Genomic DNA, 23,678 nt, shown 5'->3' with positions numbered 1-23,678 from the left:
CCCATGTGTTAGCGAAGGCCCAGTCCAGCTGCTCATGTTGGCTGTCGCCTTGCCCTAGCTGCCTGCTGGCCAGCCTCTCTGCGGTGCTGCGCCATGGGGGTGGAGCACAGGGACAGGGCAAGGCGCGAGGCAGAAGGGGATCTGCTGGTTGGATGTGCAGGGTCCAGATGGGACCGGGCCCCCGGACCCCAAGTTGCCCTCACGCCCCTGGCCTGGGGGACTGGGAAGGATGGAGGAGGGGGTGGGGCGCAGTGCTGGGTTGGTTGCCTTGCCTGGTGAGCGTGGAGCTGTTGCCTGGCTGATCAAAGGGGAATTCCTGAGCCAAAGCCCCAGGAGCTGGAATCCTCTGGCTGCCGCCTCCAGCTTTCCTGGCCCTGCCCTCTCCCTCCCCCCTCCTTGACCACAAGCAAAAGGAACCCAGGTGGAGGCTCCTGCCCCTCCAACCTCTCCCCCCTCCCCGCCTCCCGCTTCCCACCTCTGCTCCTCTCTGCAGCTTCAAACCCTGGGATGCCCGAAGGCAGCAGTAGCACCTAGCGAGCACACGCTAAATATTTGAACATGGACAGGCAGGCTGGAACTTTGCCTGTGTCCCTCCTTGCCCCCGGCAGCCAGCCAGTCACTTTTCTGCCCCCTTGCCCTCCCCACGGTCAGGAGCTCTTTGCTGTCTTCCAGGCAGGGCACAGTGAAACACACCAACCCGCACCTCTCGGGAAGGCAGCAGGCCTCTTGCTTCAGGGGGATCTCGGCTACCTGCGGAGAACCCAGGAAATCAGCGGGTGTCTCTTAGGCCCAGAGGGTTCTGTCTGCAGCCCTGGTGCAAAAGCTCATGCACGAGGAGCCCCAGTAAATGCCTATGAGCTGGCACCCGGAGCTCACTAGTATCCTGTCGCTGGCACTAGGAACGTAAAAGGTTAACCAGTGACCTGGTAAGCATTACCCTACTGGCACGCTCACTGGGGTAGTCGGTTAGCTGGAGGGCTGGGGGTCTGGAGCAGACCCCACCTATGGTGGGCCCAGCCAGCAGGGCTAGTGGTGGGAGACAGCCCCTGCCCATGGCCCAGTGCAGAAGGGCTAGCCGGGCCCGGGGCAGACCGCCCCCCACCAACCCGCTGACCAGGGTCAGAGAAGCCTCCCGGCGGCCCGCCCGCAGCGCAGTGTGGCATGGCAGGGAGGGGCCAGAGCAGCCCCCTGCCCGTGGCATGCTGGACAGCAGGGCCCTGGCAGCAAAGGCCCCTGCCTGAAGCAGCTCCTGCCATCGGACCCCAGCGGCTCTGCACTAGCCCTGTTAACCAGTGAAAGGGTTGAAATGAAATCGCTGAAGCAGTTAACGTTGTTAATGGGAATTTACATCCCTCGCTGACACCAGCCTGCCCCCGGCACATTTTTGCTCCCCCAAGCCAAGAGGCGCTGTCCCCACATCGCATACATGTGCCGCACCCCCCGAAATCGAATAGACACACAGCCCCCCGGCGCAGCTCCCCACCGGACATCTGCTTTCAGATCCCGCTTGGCTGCCATGCCCTCCCCCTCCCCCGGGCAGAGAGGCACCCTCCAGCCCAGCCCCAAACCCTGCAGGGGCTCCTGACTCCCCTCCCCTCCCCAGCATTCCATGGGAGTGAAACACAAGAGCTGGCAGGGGCCGGCTTTCTCTCTGGCCCGCTCTCTGATTCCTGAACAAAGCCTCCCCTAGTTCTCCTGGGAGCCAGGGCTGAAACAGGAGAGGCGGCTGCTGCTGCCGCTGGCCTGGAATGGCTAATGATGGTTCCGTGGCTTTGCATGGGGAGAGCCAGAGCCTGGGCTGGGGGCTGGTGCTGGGAGCACTGGGGAGGAGAGGGAGGGGCTGCAGGCTGCTGCTCTGGGGAGTTCTAGTTCCCTGATGGGCCCTGCGCCTGCACTCTCCCTTCCCTCCCCATCCTCCTGGCCTTCTCCCAGGGCGGGCAGTGCTGGCGGGTGTTCTCACCCCTGCTCTGGGGGGTTCGCGGTGCCTGTCCTGCTGCGAGCCTTCCCTGGGGACCTCTCCGAGAGGAAGCTGAGATGCAGCAACCAGAGGGTGGGCGCCTTACAGGCAGACATGCTGGGCCAGATACTGCTCCTCTGCCCTCGGGTGGGTGTGGGAATCAGCAAATCTGCATTCCCACCAGTGGGGCCAAGAGCAGAACCGGATCGCCGCTATCCCTGCCCCTCCGCCAAATGCCACGAATCTCTTGGCGCAGACTTAGAAACCAGTCCTTCTGGTGGATCTGGAGGTGTGAAGGGAACCATGCTCTCAGATTGTGCTTAATTCTGGAGTCCACAGCAGGCAGTGGCTAATTCCCCTGCACTTAACTAGTGCCAATCACCTGGGCAGCTCGCTGCACTTTGCACAAGCTTCTTAACAGCTGCCTGGCGAGATGGGTCCATGCCATTATGCCCATTTTAGGGGTGGGGCAACTGAGGCCCACAGTGGGAGAAGTGGCTTGACCAAAGCCGTGCTAGAAGGGTGTGTGTCAGAGCCAAGATTACTAGGCTCCTCGTCCTGTATGCAGGCCACCTGACCATGCCACGTGTTGGTCAGCGCCATGGCTCCAGTATCTAGGTGGGCACATCTAGGCGGCCAGATGCAGCCCGGATGGGAGGGGTGCTGGGTGGCTGTCCTCTGTGGAGTCACAGCTCTGAATCTGGTGGCAGGGTGCCACTCGGCGAGGGACCTCGGAGGCAATTCCCCGACCCTGGGCTAGCTTCCCGAAGTCCGACTCCTTCCAGCAGAACAAGGCTTCCCCTCCCCATCCGCCTCTGGTGAAGCAAGCCCCTGCTGGAGCGCAGTCCCCGACAGCGAAGGTTATTTTAATGGATGCATTACTTTAAACGAACCCTTCGCCATCTGTTCCACCCCCTAATTACGAATGCAAAAAAAGCCCATCTCACAGCCAGCGCAGGAGAAAGTAAAGATATAAGTGATTTAAATGCATGTAGCCGCAGCTCTGCGAGCGGCTGGGCTGGGCTGATTTCCAACCCTTCCTTTCCTCTCCTGGGCAAGTGGGGCAAGTGGGAGGGGGAAGGGCCTCTCCTGCCCCATCCTGGGGGTTTCTTCTTGCACCGGGAAGGGTGGCTTTGCCAGAAAGCAGGCTCTAGCTCTCAGGAGGGGGCAGCAAGGGGGCAATTCGTTTCCTCCCCTGCAGGTTAGCTTTGCCCCACGGCGAAATGTCTCCGCGCCTATGATTCTGAGCCTTCAAAGTGCAAGGCAACGTTCTCTTCCTTCGTTTGCTCCAGTGCATTGTGGGAATGCCAGCGGGGTGGGGGGATTGTGCGAGAGAAAGAGAGAGACGCACAGCTGCGTGCTGTTTCAGACAAACCCTGGTTCTAATCAGCTCTAAGCAGTGCCACCACTGACACGCTCAAGGCAGCCATCCGGTCAGGATGTTGCTTATTAGAGTCTTACGTTGCGGTTGCACCTCAAGGCCAGGCAGGTTGTGACCTGGGGCGCTAGGTGCTGTACGAAGAGCTGGTAAGTGATGGTGCCTGCCACCAGGAGTTTAGGGGGTGAGACTGGGTGACTTGCCCAAGGAGGCCGGGGAAGTGGATGTAGAGCAGGGGTTTAAATCCAGGTCTCCCAAAGCCTAGACTAGTGCGCTAACCACTACCCCATCCAGCCTGCTAGTAGCCCCTCACTACTAGGGCTTACCACAGGTTCACAAAGGTGCATCCCAGGCAAAGACAAGACCCTCAGTCCGTTGGGTTTCCAATTTAAGCTGCACGAAAGGTGCATGATTGTAACAGGCAGAGACGTGAAGTGGCTTGGAGTTAAAGCCAACGAAGAGCAGCGGGAGGGGCGGTGGCTTGGGGAGAGCATGGCCTGTTCCCAGGGCAGCAGGTCATATGCTGTTGCCTGGTTTCGCGTATTTCGTGTCTGTTGAGGTTTCTCGCAGCCTGATCGTGCAAGGTTGCCCGGCGCCCCCGGCTCCCGCAGCTGCAAACAGCCAGCGCTTGGCACAGTAGGACCCAGATTTACTTTAAAAGGAAAGCTAATGCGGATGCCCTGTCTGAGGGGTGGGCTAGTGGAAGGCTTGGCCGGGGGGCTCTGTTAGCTCCTAGTCCTTTAAGAGCTGCTGCGCGGCTGCCCAGCACCTTGCTGCAAGATGCGGAGGGAGAGCTGCATAGGGGGTGTCTGGACAGCAGGATTAAGAGTTCTAGGAGACCCATTCTGCACCTTTGGGCTAGGGGTGTGTTTGTGACACTGCTGCAGAGTCGTGGGCAGGCTGCTTCTGGGGGATCGAGTTCTGCTCTTGTTCACACCAGAGTAAATCGATTGTCTTCAGAGCAGTTCCTCTGGATTTACACCAAGAGCTGAACCTGGCCGGTCATTTTGTCGTTGTGTATTAAACAGCCGGCTGGGGAAAGACAGTTCAAAACTGTAAGGCAAGAGTTTCGAAAGTGGCTCGTGATATGGGGGGGCCCAACCTGGGCCACTTGACAGGTGCCTGGTTCTCAGCAGGAAGGTTGTGCGGCGCTTTCTGAAAATCAGGCCTCCGAAAGGTGATGCCCGGGCTCACTAGTCACTTTCAGAAATCTTGGGTGTATTCTTTGACAAGGGAGCTGAGCGAAAATCCTAGCAGTCCCCTGCCTTGCAGAACAAGGAAGCCCGAGTCAAATGCAATGGGTCCATTTCTGAGATTTTTGTCCTGTCCTGGGGGCTGCCTGCTTTAGCCATTCCTGCCCTGTTCCACTCTGTCAGGTTGGCCGATGTTCCTGAAAATCCAGCGCCACGCGGACGGTCGGGTTACGGTTCTCCTAAGTGGCCCTGCCAGTGCACATGCATTTGTACAGCTTATCGGCTCAGGGCTTTCTCGAGGGTTTCCTCAGCAATACCCAACGCCCGTGACATTTCCTATTTTCTTTAAAGCCCCAGCTCTTGGAGTCACGTGATCACAGGGTTCTCTAGGTTTTCATTTTGAAAAAAAGAGTCTGTTTCAACAGACACCTTCTCCCCCTACGTTCCTCCAGGGTGTTGGAGAGGCTGGAAAACACTGTCCCTACAGAGTTAAATATCAGAGAACAAATAAAAGGCTCAGCATTTTAAAGATCTCATTATTTTAAAGCCAGTCTCCTGCTTTTGGGGACCGTGCCTTGAGGTTTCTGCTCTCTTTTGGGCAATGATTCTGCCTTTGTGTGCGCAGTGCTATGTTGCTCTCTGTACACGCGAGCGCTCCGGCTGAGGAATACGGCAGCTCCCTCCCACTGGTGTGGTGCTGTAGACCACCAGCCCCGCTGCACGGCGTGTACTGTCCCCCTCTGACAGGCGGGGAGCCAAGGCGGGGGGCAGGGAGGGTGACTTGTCCCCGCTCTCACAGAGAGACTGGGGCAGAGAAGACCTTGAGTGTAGGTTGCTAAACTCTTAGCCTTGTGCCTGACTCCGCCAGATCCAGCCTTCGTCTCTGGGAAAGGCCATAGGGAGACTGTCACAGACTCAGTAGCCTGCTAAGTCCTAGGGAGGGGAGGCAGGTGGGTGAGGGGCTGCTCTGACCTTTTTTGCTGTCCCGGGGACGGGGGGGCTGCAAGCTTAGTACCAGTGAGTTCAGGCCCGTCCCCTTCTCCCTCCCCATCCCCAGGCTTGTCTGCGTTCCTGGGTGCTCCAGTCTCTCCGCGTCCAACTGCAGCAGATGCGCCAGCACTGCAGGAAGAGGGAATTAAGTTGGGCTGGAGGAATTTGAAAGCTTGCTGCAGGCCTGAGGGTCTTAGACACCCCTGTGGAGACGGGCAGTCATGCAGAATTAATCCTAGCCGCAGCCCGGTACAGCTTCAGCCAGTGCAGATCTTCAGGAGAACAAGAGGGGACACGGGTGGGGGGGTGCCGGGAAATAAAGGCAGCTCTCGAGGTGGATGTAGAAATTAATAATAAAAAAATGAAAGCTCTAACCCGGCTTTCCCCGGGCCGGAGGTGGGGCTGTGGGGGGGAGGTGGGTGGATTCTGCCAAGGCTTAAGGAAGACCTGTCTGCAATAGCAAACGGACCCCCATTGCTCCAGCAAGCAGCAGGCGGGGGCTTGCGGGGGCCTATCCGGGCACTGGCAGAGTTTGCTGGGCTGTGCACGGGTGTGACCAAGCGTGCGTGGGTGTCCACCAAAGAAGGCGCTCTCTAAAGGCCCCCCGACTGTGCCCCTGAAGGGAAGCCGCGCCACCCTTCCCTGCATGCTATCTGCTCTGAGGGGCGTCTGCCCTTCGAAGGGAAGGCCCTTTCCTCCGCAGCGTGTGGGGGAGGTGGTGGGGAAGGGGGCGTATTGGCCACCGCCACATATGTTGGACCTTGGTGACCTGCCTCACATGACCGGGAAAAGCCACCGATTAACGATGAGCTCAGGGAACGGCAGGACCCGGATCGTGTGGCTCGCGGAAGCACCGGGGCTGTGGAAGGGCTTGGAGGGAGAGAGGTGCCCCACGTTCCTTCCCCGGCCCTGGAGGTGGAGCCCTGCCTGAGGAAGCCCCCCCCCCCCCCTCCCGCCCAGGCTTGCCCTTCCAGGAGAGGCTGGGGGAGGGGGAGACGGGGCAAGATTTCTGCAGACCAATGGGAAAATTCCCCAGCCTCCCGCCCCTGTGTGCAGCCCCCCGGAATTGGGGCCGTGCCCGGCGGGGTCGCGGCGCTGCCGAGTGCTCTGCAGCTGTTGCCTAGCCCTCTGCTCTTGTGTTTTATAAATAATGCAGCACAGAGGCGTGCTGGCAGAGAGCTTTGCAGACAGGCGGATCGAAGGAGCCTTCAGCACACAGCGAGCGAGCGGGAGACTGTGCAACTTTAACCTTGTGGTCGCTGAAGGTACCAGGGCTTCGGCGGGCGGGCGCATCCACCTGCCTTCTGCTCAGCCGCCCGGGACCGGCAGCAGGGGCCCTGCTGGGTAGGTCTGGACTGGCGGCCGGGGGAGCGTTGGGATGAGCTAGGCCTCAGCGGAGCTGCTCCCTTGTGTTTTGGAGTTGGTGTCCATAGTGGCTTTCATCCCAAGCCCACTGGGTGCCTTAGCTAGCCTCACGGCCACCCTAGGGCAAGGAGGGGGGGACTCGTTCTGTGCCGTGGCACCAAGGGACAGGGACTTGGCCCAAGAGGCGCAAGGGCAGAGATAGGAGCCCAGGGCACTAACTCCCATTTGCGGCCCTGACAACCAGACCCAGGAACAGGATCTCTGCCAGAGCTGGGAACGGAACCCAGGGCTCTGGGCGCCCACCCCTGGGCTCTCCCCGTTAGACCCCACTTCCCGCTCTGTGGAAACGGGGCGTGCGAAGGTGCGTGCAAGTGAGACACAAGGAGGCCGCCGATCAGACTGTTCGGGGCGCACCCCGGGGACTCTCCAGGGTGACACCCAGACGCCACAGGGGCCGTCGTGCCCGTGCCTGGTGGCTTAATCCCCCAATGGCAGAGCATGGCTTGAAAGGTTACCATAGCAACCTGCCGTTGCTAAACTAGCCCGAGTAAACATTAACGAGGCAGCGAGAGCCCGGCATGGGTCAGGGTCGGAGGTTAGGGGTGCTCAGCTGGGGATGGCAGAGAGCCACTGGGGGGGGGAGAGCGGGTGGTGGGTGGCACCAGCCTTTGTTTGGCTCGCTGGGAGGGGGCTGGACCCCGCTGCTATCTGGCTCCGTGGTGTGGCTGTGGATGCAGACACCGGGTACAAATTGTGTATCTGCGCAGGGCCCTAGGGATCAGGGTAGGAGGGTCCCAGACCTGTCTAATGTCCTTGGCTCTGCTTGTCCTCTCTACGCCCATCTCCCCTCCCTCCTGTTGCCAGCAGGAAAGCCGGGTACCCAGTGCGGTGCTAGCCACTTGCTAGAAAAGTGGGGCTCCTGGACATATTTTTCCTCTTCTTTTTAAATTTAGAGTCAAGCTGCGGTTGGAAAGGTGCATGAGGAGGAGCGAGGTTTACGGGCCAGAGCAAGAGGCTGGGGTCCCTCCCAAGCTCTGCCTGGGAATGTGGGCCAATGGTTAGAGCAGGCGGCGCAGGGAGTCAGGATTCTGGGGCGCTTTCCCAGGCTCTGGGCAGGGGAGTGGTCGAAGGGCAGGAGTAGGAGCCGGGGTTCCCTGGCTGCAGTTCCCAGCTCCGACGGGAGAGTTTACAGCAAGGGACTAGGCGCCCGGACTCTTGGGTTCTCTGCAGCTGCTCTTGCCTGTCCGGGTCACTCGGGGTGTGTCGCTTCCCTTCCCTGTGACTCAGTTTCTCCTCTAAAAGGGAGGTGAGAACCCTCCAGAAGCCTCGTTCTGCTCCGTTACTCTAGCGTGCCTGCTTGCTGTGTGCTGACTCAAAAGGCGCTAGCCCTGTGGACAAGAGGTTCCACGGACAGGACAAGAGGCCCCTTGCTCTGTGTGGAGGGGAGCCGCCTGTGAGGGGGAGATGGTGTGTGAACAGGGGGCGAGGAGGCCTCTGTCCCCTCCAGCTCCCTCCGGGGCAGCACGGGTGGGGAGAGCTGCTGGAGAGCCCTGCGCAGCCAGGACCCCGGCTCGTCCCTTGGGAAGGAGCAGAAAGCGCCAGGCTCCTAGCCCTGCGGGTGAGGATTGTGCAGGGAACCAGGAAGTTGCACTGTGGAGGGTGGGGGTTTTGTTTTTTCAGCTCCCAGGCTGCCTGTGGGGACCGCCGGTCTCGTTTGATCGGGGGAAGGCGGGTTCGTGGGCAGCGTGCGGATGTGCAGCGCTCGGAAGGGAGCGGGCTGCAGGTGGCAGGCTGGAGGGGGAAACCCTTCGAGCTGCTGCACAGCAACTGGCTTGGATAGGAACGCTCTAGTCCCTCTCTGGATGGCCAAGCGCTTCATGGACCCTAAAGAGCTGAGCCTCCCAGTTTCTCCCCTCCCCCGGGCACGTAGCCCAGGGTCCCCACTTTACAGATGAGCATTTAAAGGACGTGGCCGGGTTGCAAAGGGACTCAGTGGCACAGAGACGCAACTTCCCAGATGCCCGCTGTGGGCCTGAATTAAAACAATTGGGGCCATGGCTGTGCTGCAGGATCTGGCCCCCCCGTGTGACACAGGTCTAGCCCCAAGCGCTAGGGGCTGGAGTCAGCATCTGAATTCAGTGATGACTGAGATCGGAGCCTGACTTGGCTGTCAGGGTAAAGGGGCCCGGAGCAGCCACACAAGGCCTGGACTGGCTAATCGGTGATTCCTGCCTTTCCTTCCCTGCGGCTGGGGGTGAGCCATGGTGGTCTGGGACCAGTTGCCCCCTCCCCTCGTCCTTCCGCCTGGGAGCTCCCCTCCAGCGTGGGCTCCGGCAAGTCCAGAGGTTCCTTGTGGCCTTGAGCATGTGTGTGTTTTCCAGAGATGGGTGGCTGCCTGCAGCCCCCGCTCCTCCGCCGCAGGCATAGCAGGCCGGGCTGGGAGAGGCGAGCAGAAGTGAGACTGCTGAGCTCGCTGGAGCCGCTTTGGGGGAGCCCACCCCTCCCCACGGGGACTGGCAGGGTGGCAGGCTGGCAGGCTGCAGCAGCTCACCCATCCCTCTTAGCCCTGAGCCCAGGAGTGCAGCGACTGCGGTCCCCCGCCCCCCATCTCATCTAGCTCCCTGCTCCCCTGTGGGGTCAGCCCCACGCTCCGCCCCCCCACGTGTGGGAGGCTGAGCAGCACTTCATCCCCATGGCTCTCACACCCGGAGCCAGCTGGTGGCAGGCAGGGGCCACTGGGTGCTGTGGGTAGCAGTCTGGCTGGCTCAGTGCCGAGGCGCAGGGAGCGTTCCGGGGGCGTGTGCTTGCATTTGTGGTGAGGCTAGGGCGTTTCTCGGCAGCCGCGCCTCGCCTTCCCCACCTCCCCGCCACTGCCACGATGAGTCAACTACCAGGGCCTCCTTTCCCTGGTGGCTTCTCTCACGCGGGGCAGTGACCCCCTAGAGCCAGTGCCCCCCACAAGCCCCGGGACGGGCTGGTTCCTCTCGCCCGTTTCTCTCCCCTGCCGGTGCTGGCCGGAGCTCCCTGCAAGGCTGGTGAAATGGGCGATGATTGGCTCCTGGCACTCTGGCATCCGTCATGGAGAAGGCCTCGTGCCCCCTCGTTTGTGTCTCGGGGCTTCAGGACCGTAATGGAGCTCATTAGAGTCGGAGGTGCAGGTGCCCTAGGTACCTTGCTCATCCCAGAGGGCTGTTAATGAGCAGCCGTTAACGAGCAGCTCCGCACTGCACTGCTCACTCCTCCTGAGCCTGAGCTCGGGAAGAGGCTTGATTTGAAAGCAGGACTCGCCGGGCTGTGTCTGAAATTGCAGAACTGCCGTTCGGTGGGAGGTGGGCACAGGCCAGCTGTGGCTGGGTTTGACAGGAAGGGGTTAATGAAAGGGCAGTGGGAGCCGGCGCCTCCCTCTCAAAGGTCCCCCTGGTATTTGTGTGTTTGGTTTTGACCTGACATTTGTTTCTTCTTTTCAGTGCGGAGGCTTCCAGGTTCTCTTCTTTGCTTCCTGCTACCCCCCGGGTGCGTGTGCAAAAACGCTTTGCTCGTGATTGCACAGCGGCCTGTGTGCACCAGTGCTTCCGAGGGGGGGCGCAGTGTGCGGCACGGCTGCCGTCGTGCGTCAGCCCAGCTGCCCCCATGCCGTACTGCTTCAATACGGCAGGTGCACGCCGCATGGCAGCTACCCCCCTTCGTGGCCCCGCCCCCTTGCGTGCGGCAGCCTTTCAGCACGTCAGCCCCCGGGGGTGGCCGCCCCTCGACTGACTCGGTGGCAATGCCCTCCACCCACCCCCGCGCCGCCCGCTGCTGCCATTGCTCTGGTCCAGGGAGTTTGCGGTGGTCCTAGTGGTTAAATGCTGATTGCACTTGCAGGCCTCCTGGCCCAGTTGTCTAACAGCCTGAAACCTGCAGGAAGATTGAGTGGAGACTCCCTGCCAGCAGCTCGCCTGCAGCCTGCTGATTTCCTCTCTCGCAGACATGCTGCACTCGCACCTGATTAGGCTCAGGAGCCTCTTTCCTTTTGCCTGCATCACTGCAAAATAAATCCGCCTCTGCTCTCCCCTCCTCCCTCCCTCCTTCCCTTCTTCCCTCCCTCCCCTGGGCCAAACTGTCAGCTGTACTGGAGCCTCCCTCTGCAGCTCCTGGCTGGCTCTGGCATGCCACGGCCGTGTGTGTGTGGTGGGGGAGGGAGCATGGCCTGCGGGGTTGAGCATGGGGATGGGCTCTGCGTTCTAATGCTGCTGACTCTCCTGTGTCCTTGGGCAAGCGACGACCCTCCTCGGTGCCTCCGTTTCCCTCAGTGCTCATATCCTTCTTTTTACCGATGGGAAACTGAGGCATGGAGAGACCAAGGGACGCGCCCACAATCCCAACGGAGTTGAGTCCAGCTCTCCCAAGTCCCAGGCACGCGTCCCCACCACCAGACCAGATCCCCGCCGAGGGGCCGTTAATGTCTGGGAAGACCTTGGATTATAAGGGGGGGAGGTTTAAGTTGTTCTCATTCTGCTCCACTCCTGGCCCCGATGCCCGTTGGGGGATTTGGAAGCAAAGCCGCCTCTCTGCTGAATCTCCCCCAGGTTGTCTCTTGTCCCTGAAAGCCTCTGCTGACCCAGCTGCTGTCCCTGCACGGGGCTGCCGAGTAGCTTGAGTACAGGCCTGAGCACTGAAGCTTGCATCCCACCTCTGCCACTGTCTCCCAAGGGGGCCTTGGGCATGTCACAAGGGGCAAAAGTGGCATCTAATTCATTGCGGTCTAGGGGGTTGGGTTCAGGTGGCAGCTCCAGCCTCAGGATCCTCCCGCCTTGCAGGGTCCAGGGTCCCGCCCGAGGCCACATGTCTACACTGCAGGTCCACAGGCCCGTAGCCCACATCCCGCACACCCGACGAGCTGGCGTGAGCGGTGATTACTGGGCCGGCATACCCACCATGTACTCAGCGCCCATAGATCCAGGCGAGAGCCGATGGGAGCCACAGGTACATCTCAGGTCGAACATTGGGAAACGCAGGCTCCCAAAATGAGGGGCTACCTCGGAAAAAGTTTGGCTGTAAGCTCCGTGCCTCAGTTTCCGCGGTGGGGCAGGCAGTTGAGTGCGATGGCGGAGACCCAAACCTAGTTCTGTCTGAGCCCTGAACGCAAAACCTGGCCATCGCGCTCAGGTGCCCAGTGGGGCCGGGAGGCGAGGAGCGTGTGGGTTAAGCGGATAGACACTAATATCCCTTCCCCTGCGCGCTTGCTGCCTTTCTCCGTCTCCCCCTCCAGCTGCCCCCTCCCCCTCAGGTGCCGTCACGTGCTGAAGCTCCGGGGGGAGCGGAAGGATATTTCACTCCCCCTCTCGCTGGCGACTTCACTCCCGGCGACAAGCTGCACAGCTCTGAGCCTCAAGAGGCCGGAGACGCAGGCTGAGCGGCCCCGTGCAACACAGCTGTGGCTGAGAGGCCTCCAGCTGCCTCTAGCAGGGTCTCTGTGGCTGAGGCCTGAGCTAGGGCAGCCACGTGTCCTGTGCTAAACAGGGCCCATGGAGCAGGCGGGTCTCCCTTGTGCTTTTGTCCTCTCTCTGGTCGGCCGTGTGGCCAGGCTGTCCTGTCCCTGCCCCCCCAGTGGTGCGGGGGGCGCCTGCCCTCGAGCCCTGGTGCTCAGGTTCCACGTCACACACGCGTGGCTTGGCACCTGCTTCGAGCAGCCCCCGAGGTGCAGCCCTGGCAAGTTGGCAGCCGGGGGGGAGACCAAAGGGCAGCGAGGTTCCCCCAAGCTGCATCCGCTGAGCTCGGGATGGGGGTGGGGCTAGAGTTTGGGGGTCGTGGAAGTAAAGGACCCTCGAGGGGGTTGGGTGGAAGCAGCTGGCTGAGCAGTCCTGTGCAGCGGTGGCCCATGTGCCTCAGTGTTAGCCAGCCACACCCCCGGCTATGCCAGTCCCGGGCTGCACTGGGCTGGTGATCTGAGAGCCCGTGGGCTGGGAGCTGGAGACCATCTGGCTCTCTTGCTTTAAAGAGGGGTAGCTGCGCCCCCTTTCGCGTCGGGGGCGGGCTGGTTGGCCGCCCGGGGCGCAGGCGTCGCTGATTGTCTGGGGGACATGGGGGTGAATTTGGCAGGGTGGGGCGAGGCTCGGGGGCACTTAGCTCGTGAGAGCAGGCAGCGAGGAGTTTGGGGAATTCTGCCCTGGCCCCGTCACCCTCCATCCGCATTTGAAGCTTGTTCCACCAGCCACTTGCGGGCCGGGGGGAAGGCCTGAGTGGGCATGGAGGGGTTGGGAGTGGGGGAGGGGCGCAGTTTGCCTCTGGCGGGGGCGGGAGCTGAGGCTCCGTTAATGGGCTTTGGGTTATGTATGCAGCACTCGTGCTTTATCCCTGTCCCCGGATGGCAATATCCTCCCTCCGGTCCAGCCCGCGCCGTCTCGCCGCAGCCCGGCGCCTCGCTCAGCAGCTCTGCTGTTTTCCGGCCGGGGCAGGTGGGGAGGTCAAGGTCGCGCCTGGGGCCCCTGCCCGTCTCTGGTCGCTAGAAACCCAGGGCGGGGGGAGGGACCTTGGTGTCCGGTGCCCTGGCAGGCTCTATTGGCCGAGGCTGAGCGCAGAACGGCTGCCGGGTTGGCACCCACCAGCCCAGCCCAGCCGAGGCCCTACCTAGCCCTGGGGAAGTGCGTGTCCCTGCTGTTGGCTCATCTGTCAGTGGGGGTGCCCAGGGAAGCCAGCCTTCCCCCAGAGGAGGGGGAGCCTATCGGCCCCCCACCCACGCTGGAGGAAGAGCCAAGGAGGGGGTGAGCTAAGACCTGGTGGGGCCTTGTTCCGCCCTAATTTCCCTCCCTCCTCCGCCAGGGATTCTTTCCCTCCCCCCACTGCCAGCTCCTTCATCTTCCTCCCCGCTGAGGAGGGAGCCCAGCCCAGCGGGCTGCCGCCAGCAGCAATCAGCTGAGCCCCACCTCTGCCACCTGCTACTCTGCCTCTGACTCAGTGCTTCTGTCCGGGCCTCCCCCTGGCTTGCAGGGCCCTGTGGTCCTGGGCAAGCGGCTGGATTCTGTCTCGGCCAAGTGGCCGTGAGCTGGGGCTGTGGACTCTCTGGCTGGCATGGGGGAAGGGGAACTGCCGCAGAACAACCCCCCCTGCTCCGGAAGTCAGGACATTGGGGTCTGATCCCCACCCCCACGGGAGGCGTGCGTAGTGACTGACCTGCAGGCCGATACTTTGCGTTTCCGCAGTCATGCCCTTCCGGACACCACCATGTGGCCCAGGCACCCGTCTCTAAGCCAACAGCAAGGCTCCCGTCAGCTGGGCTGGCCAGTCCGGACTCGTAGTGCCCATAAGGCAATGGCTGGCGTCCCCACGTCGTGGCTGGGGAGGTAACGTGTCCGCGGTGACGCAGGGAATCGGGCTCCGGGGTGGAATCAGAGCCGGTGCCCCATGCTGCAGGCTGGGCGGCCTTGCTTGTGAACGGCCGTGGCGACTGTGGAGCACGCAGTCCGTGGCCACCGTCCCACGGCGTGGGCTGCTAGTTCAGATCCCCACGTCTTTGTGTGGTCCCGGGGCATAGGCAGAGAATAGCCTGATCCACCGGCGGAACGCACACCCCAGGTCTGTGGTGCGTGGGGTGGCTGATTCCCTGGGGGGGGGCGCCCCCTCTGCATGGAGTCAGGGGCAGCTGTCGTGAGGCTCAGGAGCTCCCCGAGCGTTTGGACAGACAGGGGGAATGGAGGCCAGCAGTGTGTGGGGGTGGGCCCAGCCGGGCGCTGCTGGTGTATGGGCTTCCAGGACTCCTTGCCTGCTCTTCCCACACGGACAGGCCATGTAGGTTCCCCCGGGCAGGCTGTGGGGCTGTCTTTCAAGCCGGGGCCAAGCTGCCTGCACCTCATTAGTGAGTCGGGAGCACTGAGGGGCGAATAACCCGGTGGAGTTGGCGTTCACCCCGTGACGGCTCCTGGCTGTGACGGGGAGGCAGGGGTGCAGGCCTGGCTGCGGCTGCCGGCGGCTCATGCTTGGCTGCAGATGGAATGGCCCCAGGTGTTGCAGGGAATGCGGGCAGCTCACTGGGAAGCTGGAGGGGGCTGGCTGGGGGATGGGCAGGAGGACTTAGCCTCATAAATCTGAGGTTCGTCTCCCCCCTCCCAGTACACTTCATCCCTCGCCAAACCTGCTTTTCCTGCAGGCCGTGAACAGGGCCCCTGTCCCCGATCATCCCTCCAGTGCACAGACGCCGTGCGAGCGCAGCCCTGCTCCCCTGCCGCTGAGAGTCAGGGATCCGGGAACGCGGGGGAGAGCTCCAAAAATACATTGTCCTCTGGAATATTCCCCTCTCTGCCCCTCAGCCTCTTGCCGCTCATCTCCTCCTGCCCCGTCTCCTCCTCACGCCCCCGCCTGCCTCTCGGCTCCAAGCCAACCTGGATTCTGCCACCCAGGGTGCCGTGTTCAGGATGCCTGTGTGAGATCTGCCTGCACAGCCCATAAAGCTCAGCCTGCCCGGGGCCGGGCGCACGGGGGGCATTAGAGTGCTGGGGCCTCACGGAGCCGTGTTTTGATTCTCTGGTGTCCCAGGTGGGGGGCAGAGGGCTTAGAGGGACGGTGTGTGTCCAGCGCCTAGCACAGCAGGCTCCTAATCCAGGCAAGGGGCTCGCAGGCGTGATCCCAAGCGTGACTGATGACCAGGGGCGCGTGGGGGGCATTGTCCCCAAGGTCTCCTTGGGGTGAGACCAGGATGCTGGTTGCTTAGTAGCTCAGCTGCTCCTCCTGCCGAGTCCCCCGGCTGAAGCCTTAATCCACTGTGACACTGCGACCATCTCCGCAGTGGCTAATTGTGGTGTCCCCAGCCGAGGATTACGGTTTAAAGTGGGGAATAAGCAGCGGGAGCAGATGAGCTCCTAAGCAACAAAGCTCCTGTTTTCATGCAAGCGACTTTTATTATTAATATAATTAAAAGCCAATGGGAGGGAAAAGCACCTCCGCCGAACGTTCCCTGCAGGGCCGGGACTGGGCCGCAAAGTGGCCACAGGAGAGCCAGGCTGCGTTTTAGGTGCGTTTTAGGGCACCCATCAGCGGCCAGGCCGGGGAAGAACCTAGGATCGCCGACTGCCTGGCCCTGCTCTGACCATTGGACCACTCTCCCTGCCGGGTTTGGGAATAGAACCCAGGAATCCTTTCTCAATGCGCTCACCCTGTTCTTCCCAGCTCCATCTAACACATGCTCAGCCAGCACCTTCCATTGCAGGAACTCACCGTGCTTCACAAACCTCCCCAGGGCTGGTCTCGCCCTGGTCTCTCAGGAACTCACCGTGCTTCACAAACCTCCCCAGGGCTGGTCTCGCCCTGGTCTCTCAGAGATGGGCTCTGTGCTGCTAGCCCCATTTCACAGACAGGAAGGCCAAGACCAAGACCTAAAGGTCTTACACAGTGAGTCTGGGGCAGGAAGAGAAGCCAGCCCCGTGCTCTAACCACTTCTGCCTCCTCCCGAGGCTAGGAAGGGGGCCCAGGAGTCCTGACAGCCAGCCCCCTGCTTTACCCACAAAGCACGCTCCTGCCCAGCACTGTAATGCAGGCGGGTCTGTCTCAGGGGTAATCTGTGCGCTGGGCGCATCTAACCTCAGCCCCTATGAAAGGGGCTTTGTGTACTCCAAGTAGAAACCTCACTCATCCCTGGACCACCTCCCGCTCCTAGCCGGTTTCCCCAGGCTGCGCCTGTGCACCAAGGATTGCTTGGGAAGGTGACGCAGGCAGCAGCTGTGGCTGGGGCATGTCCCCACAGTGGAGCGAGAAGCTCAAGCTCCTTGGAAGAGCCTCAGCCGGGTGGGGGTCGGTCTCTGGGGATGATCCCCTTTCAGGGGCTTGGGGTGAGGTTTGCCCCTGGGCTAGGCAGGTGAAAGCTGAGCATTGAAACCGCAGCCTGTTCCCTTTTAAGCCCAACCCGAGTGGAGACAGGGCTGGGTGAAGTGGTCCTGGAGGCTGGCTGCCCACCATGGGAATGGCCGGACAGGCTGCCCAGGGACGGACTTGGCTCCTGCATTAGGAAGGCAGGCTAAGGGACCATCTGAAGGTAGGGTGGGTGCTGGAGTGGTCAAGGGGACAGGGCATTTGCCTGGGGAGCGCAGGGTGGGGCATGGAGATGAGCAGGGGGAAGTTTTGTCCTTGCTGTTCCCTCTGGAGCTGTGTCCTAGCCCTTCTCTGGTGTTTGCTTTCCATGGCCCATTCAGTCTTGGGAGCCCCCCCAGGGAGCCTGCCCCCCATGCTGGTTCTCAGGGCTGATTAGCCCGATACAGACGTTTTAGTTGCAGGGAGTCACTCACAGCGTCTACCAGCCCATGCCGGATTTGAACCGGCCACCTAGGGGTGAAAGAGTCTGTGTTTCATGAGCAGTCCCCTCCATCTGGGGGCAACCCTCTTGCTACAACCAGCCAACGCTAGGTCAGGTGAGCATTGCCCTGTTGTGGCTGGCTGCTTGTGGGACACTTTGCCACCTTTGGGACCTGCCCTCGGGTCCCCCAATGTGTAGACCACGGAGCAGGTCTGAACCGCGATTAACCTGACAAACCCCACGGCTTGGCGAGATCAACCTCCGGCTTTTTTAAGCCCTCCAAAGTCCCTTCAATCCAGTCCTGCCGAGGGGCGTTTCTGGCTCCGCTGCCCAGAGAGGAGTGAAACGACAGAGGCTGGGCCACAGTATCTGGACTATTTCTGTCCCACCTTCGCGTTTATGACAGAGTCCTTCCACCTGTCGGCATGACAGACCTGGGCCAGCAAACGGCTGCTCTTTCCACGCGGGTGCTTCTGCCTGGGAGGTGCCACTTCCCCGGTGCCTGATGCACTTGGTTTGTCTGCGGGGGAATCGGCACATTGGGGCGCATGCAGGATTCTTTAGGACGTTGGTCTCCAACCTTTTTTGAATTTAAGTGCAATCCAGGATCTACCTCAAACCCGAACACCCTTTCCCCGCCTCCTTCCCGCCCCTTCCCTGAGGCCCCGCCTCACTCCATCCTCCCTCTCTCCCCCATCCTCTCTCGCCTGCTGGAGTGCAGGGCAGGGGGAGGCGGATTCTGATCTTGAGCTAAAGGATTTGGAGTGTGGGAGGGGTTCTTAGCTGAGCCTGGGGCAGGGAGTTGAGGTGCAGGAGGCGGTTCAGGGTGCTGGCTCTAGGAGGGAGTTTTGGTGCAGGGGCTAGGGCAGGGGTTTGTGGTGCAGGAGCAGTTCAGGGCTGGGGCCGGGGTTTGGAATGCTGGCTCCAGCTGGGCACCGCTTACCACAGGTGGCTTCTGGGTGGTGGTGCAGGGGACTGAGGCAGGCTCACCCCTCCCCTGGCCCTGCACCGCTCCCAAAAGCAACCAGCAAACTCTCCATCCCTGCCCCCGCTCTGTGGAGACTGACACCAGCACCCCTTCCTCTTCTTCCTGTGCCCCGCACAGCAATCAAGAGGCTCCCAGGGATGGGGGGCGGCTCCAAGGCAGAGGGCAGGAGCAACATGGCAGTGCTTAGAGGGGCAGATGAAGTGCTGCACTTGACAGCCTCTTAGCCAAACCAGTCAGGCTCACCTGTGAAAGGCTCCAAGCTCTACCTGTAGATCCGGATCTACTGGTTGGTGACTACTGCTTTAGGAGCTGTGTGAAGGCAGCCTCTTGGAACTGAGGAAGCCAGCTGGTGGCAGGGGTGTGTAATGATGTGCCCGGAACACAAACCTGCCTTCAACTCTCACCCCAGCTGTCTGCATTACGACTGGTGTGCCTCAGTTTCCCCTCCGCTCTTGCTGTCTGTGCAGTGGGGCCCTGATCCCAGTGGGGTGCTGCTGTCCCACACCTGGGGTATGTCTACACTACCCCCCTAGTTCGAACTAGGGGGGGTAATATAGTCATACGGAGTTGCAAATGAAGCCCGGGATTTGAATTTCCCGGGCTTCATTTGCATGAAGCCGGCCGGCGCCATTTTTAAATGCCGGCTAGTTCGGACTCCGTGCTGCACGACTACACGCGGCACGGAGTCCGAACTAGCCGGCATTTAAAAATGGCGCTGGCCAGCTTCATGCAAATGAAGCCCGGGAAATTCAAATCCCGGGCTTCATTTGCAACTCCGTATGACTACATTACCCCCCCTAGTTCGAACTAGGGGGGTAGTGTAGACATACCCCTGTGGAGGAAGGGTGATGCAGAACTGCTGAGTCTAGGCTGATTTCCTGTCCCGGGTGCCCGCACTGGCCTTGCCATGGCCATCTGGGAAGGCGAGGCAGGCTTGGCTCTTGGAGGGAAGCAGCTTTGGGGCAGGACTGGATGTGCATTGCAGGTTCCAAGGCAGATGAAACCCAACGAAGGGGCCCCGGCCTGCTATCCACCTGGCCAGTCAGACAGGTAAGGAGCCAGCAAAACAGGACAGAAGCCTCCGGTCTCTGGTGCTCCTTCATCAGCCTTCAGTAGTCCTACTCTTCTCTTCCCACATGCGCTGCCTTGGTGCCGCCTTCCACACGACCCCCCTTGCATGTCCTGGCACTCGGCTGCAAGGCCCTGATCCCCCCATATTCAGGTCCCCCTAAAGACCCACTTGACTGCCCTGCTTGGTGACTGGTATAGGAATTGCCCCCTGTTCCTCTTCCCTGAATGCCTGTAGGTTGCTCATAAGACTCTACAGTGCTTGGGCCAGGAGACCTGCCCCTTTGTGAGTGGATGGAAGGTGCCTGGCAGGCCACGGGCTCTGCCAGAACTAAAGCTACTCTGCAAACCAAGCTCTTGCTCCCCTTCATATTCCCCTTGGAAGTTCACCAGGGGTGTGTGTGGAGACGGGGTCACGGAAGGAAGGCAAGCGGGGTTTAGCACCGTGGGTCACTCGGTTCCGTGGGCGGTGCGAGGTGGCCCCCGTGCATGGTACGCCCACATCTTCCATCCCGTGGGGGGCCTCTGTCGCTCCCCCCCACCACAGATACATTGGAATTGGAAAAGGTTCAGAACAGGGCAGCAAAAATGCTAAGGCCTAGAAGGCCCCTGGATCAGACCTAGGGTGGCCGTTCTTATGAGTGCGGGGGTTCACCGCAGGCAGGTGCTCTCGGCCCAGCCCACCGCACCTTCCCTCCCCCCCCCCCGAGGTGGCTTCTGTCAGCCCCTGAGCCAGGCGCTTCCCTGCTCTGGTGCTGCCTGGCCGTTCCTGGCGCTGGGGGTGAGCGTGGGAGGCCCGTCAGCCTGCAAGGTGGGCAGGGGGGCGGCTCTGGTTTGTCTTGACAGCGGCACGTTGGGGTTCATGTTCCCCCTTCAAGCTGCCCTGCGCTGGAGATGGGATCCCAACCGTTACTTCCCTGGCCTTGGCTGGGCTTTGAAGTCCTGCCAGTGGCACTCTTCAGATCTCCCTCATTAACGGGCAGCAAATTAACACCCCCCCTTGTTCAGGTCCCCTCGCAGGCTCGCCCACCCTCGTGTTCCTGGCTCAGGACTGGTGAGAATGGGGAGGGAGAGAGGGGGGCCCAGAGCACCCCCACCCCCTCTGGTCCCTGTGAGCTCAGGCGCTCCGCAGTGTCCTGTCCCGTCGTGCTCAGTCCCCGGCCTGATGGTTTATTCTCCTCAGTGCTGGCGCGCGGTGCCGGGGCTGCTCTCTCCCTGGACAGGAAGACGAATGAATTCCATTACGGGATCGTGATTTTATTCCACGTGTCAGGGAGTCTGAGATTAACTTGCTCACCAGTCTGTGACATACCCCGCGCGCACGCACACACACACACACACACGCACGCGCGTAAACAGAGGTGCTTGCACGCCTGCTGCAGGTGGGGCCGGAGTGGTGCTCTGATCCATCGCTTCCCAGCTTGCAGGCCCTGTAGGCGGATGCCCGGCTGCGCTGCAGCCCAATGCCAGGGAGAGCTGCTCTCCCAGGCTGCCCACCCACTGCTCCGTAGCCCCTTGCGGAGGGGGCCTCGGACGAGGTGCGGCTGTGGGGGCGTCCCGAGGCAGGTTCAGGTTCCTTTCCAGCGAGGGGGGGAACAGGAATCACTGCGCTCGCTCCAGGAGGCCACGCGGCGTGGTCTCTCGAGCAGCTGCCGTCTGGGCGTCTCCGAGCACGTCGCCGCTAAGGGCCTGGCCTGGCAGATGGGGTAAAAAAAGAAGCAGGGAAGCAGCCCTACGCTAAGCTCCGTATTCCCCAAGCGAGACCAGGATTGCTGACGTCCCTGGGTGGGCACCACTTCACCCTACCCCGGTGCGGACAGGCTGCAGGCCAGGTCTGTGCTCCTCAAAATGGGCCTTCGCAGGGCCCAGCCTTCCTGCTGGCCCCGGCGTGGCTAGTGGCACCTCCAGGGTGGGCAGAGAGGGGTCCTTGCCCTGGGGCTAAAGTGGGCGGAGGAGCATCCCGCAGTGGGCCTCCCGCCGGTGCAATCCCCGGCATGCAGGGTCAGTGTCACCGTTGCTAGGAGAGTCCGTCCCAGGCTGCCCTGCGGGCTGCGGTCAGGGAAACAGGAAGGGTTCCTGGCCCCTCGCCCCGGTGGGCCCTGGCCTGGTAGGGGGAGGGGAATATGGCAGGAGGAGCTGAGTTAGCACAGCTGCCTGGAGCCACGGGCCGTTCCCGGCTGGAATGGCGGAGCGTGGCTCCCGGGTACCTGGCTACATGGCAGTCGGTTGTCAGGGCGTGCATCTGCCAGGGCTGTGTGTGCCACATCACTGCAGTGCCGGGGAGGGCTCGGCGCAGCTCAGCTGGCCGTGTATTAGCAGCCAGGAAAGAGAGAGACACTCGCAGGCGGTAATGAGCAGGGGAGGAATAGAAGGGCTGGGTGGTTTGCAGTTGACCTTCCCTGTGCAGCTGGCGTCCTTTCCTCTCCCGCCCCTCCCTGCGCTGATATGGGTGCAGGCAGCTGCCGATGTTTGCTGGAGGCTTTTGCATTCCGGTTCTTGGGTCATTTGCCTGCTAGACCTCGCCAGGGACGGGGGCTGTAGGGAGCCGGAACAAACCCCTGGAGGGCTCGGTGGGGGACGGACCCCAATGTGGGGGGGCTCCCGAATCCATGTCCTCTGGCTGCCCCCTCGCCCCCAATTCCGCTTGGGGCTGGGAATGTTGCATGTGAATTCCAATAAAAAGGGGGAAACGTGTTTGCTTCCTAGTCTGCAGGGCTCCGAGCGTCCGTGGGGGCGGGCAGGGATTTCAAGCACTAAGGCACGTTCCTTCCGTCCCTTTGCTGGGTGGGGTCCTGCCTTTGGAGCCCCCCCACACGGACACGTTCAGTTTTAGGATTTGGAGTAACTGGGGCCCGGGTGCTCCAGTTCCACATGGGGAAAGTTGGGGCGCAGCAGTGACTGGGCATTGCCTATAGCATGGCAGGAGGCCCACTAGGTATATCACCCTAACCTGGGAGATCCTGCTCACCCTAGCAGAGCCTTGGGGGGGTGCATGGGGATGCGTGGCTTCACATGCCACAGTTGCAGGTGGACGTTGGGTAGGAGCTGTGAGGCCTGCTCTGGAAAGGAGGCAGAGCGGCTCTTCCCCGGCCCTGGGCTGCCCAGCCGCGGCCTGGTTAATGTGTGCTGGAATGCGCTGTGGAATTCTCCCTGGGAAGATTAAGGGTCTGTGCGGAGCCAGGGCAGCGCAGCATGATTCAGTGCTGAAGGGGAGGGGTGGCTGTGGGGCAGGGAGGGGGAGGGGGGTCCAGGGGCTGAGCCCAGCCAGGGCGCCTGGCTGCACTGGGGGAAGGTCAGGTTTGGCCAGATGCATCCCCCCCCCCCCAGCGCTTAGCACATTAATGCAAATGCACAGGCCTGAGTGGTTCATTAGCAGCGTGCGGAATGGAATAATGCATCCGCATCCCATTAGCCTAATGAAAAAAGGGAATGGGCACCTGGAACAAAGCTGCCGACTCTTGGCTAGTGTCCTGGTGCTGGGGGCCCGCCGGCACCAGCCGGGCAGCGTCAGCAGGCGCATGCTTGGGGCCAGGGATCCTCAGCTGGGGACCGGGAGGGGTGGGGGGGCGGCGAGAGGTGCCTGCTCTGCCCAGGGCAGGGACACACATGGACAGCGTCCCTAGTGCCTCTGTGGGGCAGCGACCCTGCTGCTTCTGCCAGTCTGGGCCAGGCTCAGAGGGCTAGGTGCCATGGGTCAGGCCAGAGTGGACTGTTGAGCTCAGAAGCCTCAGGGCTGCTCGCCTCTGGCCTACTTCTGTGGTTCCTCCACTGCCTCCCTGCCACCCCCAGTTCCAGTGGCCCCAGCGGCTGGCTGCCTCATTGTCTGGGCCGGGACCAAGGGTGCACTGGGGCTGGTGAGCTCACAGTGTCCACGACCCCCCAGGAACTGGCCACATCCTGCCTGGGATTGTGTGGGGATTACTCTGACAAACTTGCTCCATTTGCTTTGCAGCGTCCCTGTGTGCTCAGCAGGGCGGAGGCGCTTGGACTCCGCTCAGGACCATGCAGGAGCAGAGGCTGGGGGTGGGAGGGGCGGAAGGAGTTGGCTCCACTCCTCCCAGCAGGAGGGGCTGTCCGAATGTGGAGGAGTGTTAGCACAGAGCTCCTGCCCCTTCCCCTCCCCCAGCCTCTCCCAGTTTGTGCTGGAGTGGGGCAGGATTGTGTGTGGGGGGGGTCCCAGCAGGGGGCGCTGGAGGGAGGGAGACAGGAGGGGGGTTCTCAACAGGGGGCGCTGGAGGGAGTGGGGCAGGAGGAGGGAGTTCCCAGCAGGGGGCGCTGGAGGGAGTGGGGCAGGAGGAGGGAGTTCCCAGCAGGGGGCGCTGGAGGGAGTGGGGCAGGAGGGTGGGGGCAGGGGGCCTGGGGCAGGAGGGGGAGGGGGGGGCTGGAGGGAGTGGGGCAGGAGGGGTGGGGCAGGAGGGGGGAGTTCCCAGCAGGGGGCGCTGGAGGGAGTGGGGCAGGAGGGGGGAGTTCCCAGCAGG

The 23,678-nt window shown here is 61.9% G+C and overlaps 1 protein-coding gene across 6 annotated transcripts in view; it reads left to right on the top strand.

Moving 5' to 3' along the window:
- Positions 1 to 23,678, top strand: part of AHDC1 (AT-hook DNA binding motif containing 1) — a 117,298-nt gene that overhangs the window by 10,292 nt on the left and 83,328 nt on the right. Inside the window, exon 3 of one of the 6 annotated variants that reach the window (XM_089773480.1) lies at positions 6,675 to 6,862. The exons of 4 other annotated variants lie outside the window; for them this stretch is intronic. The gene's annotated coding sequence lies outside the window, so the exon portion shown is untranslated. Of the gene's footprint in view, positions 1 to 6,674; positions 6,863 to 23,678 lie in introns of those variants that run through there. One more of the 6 variants, XM_075908820.2, reaches the window with a different exon arrangement.

This window comes from Pelodiscus sinensis, chromosome 26 (assembly GCF_052426305.1).
Source record: "Pelodiscus sinensis isolate ZL-2025 chromosome 26, ASM5242630v1, whole genome shotgun sequence".
Lineage (NCBI taxonomy): Eukaryota > Metazoa > Chordata > Testudines > Trionychidae > Pelodiscus > Pelodiscus sinensis.
The sequence above is the reverse complement of the archived record's forward strand: the minus strand, read 5'-3'. Positions and strand labels throughout refer to the sequence as shown.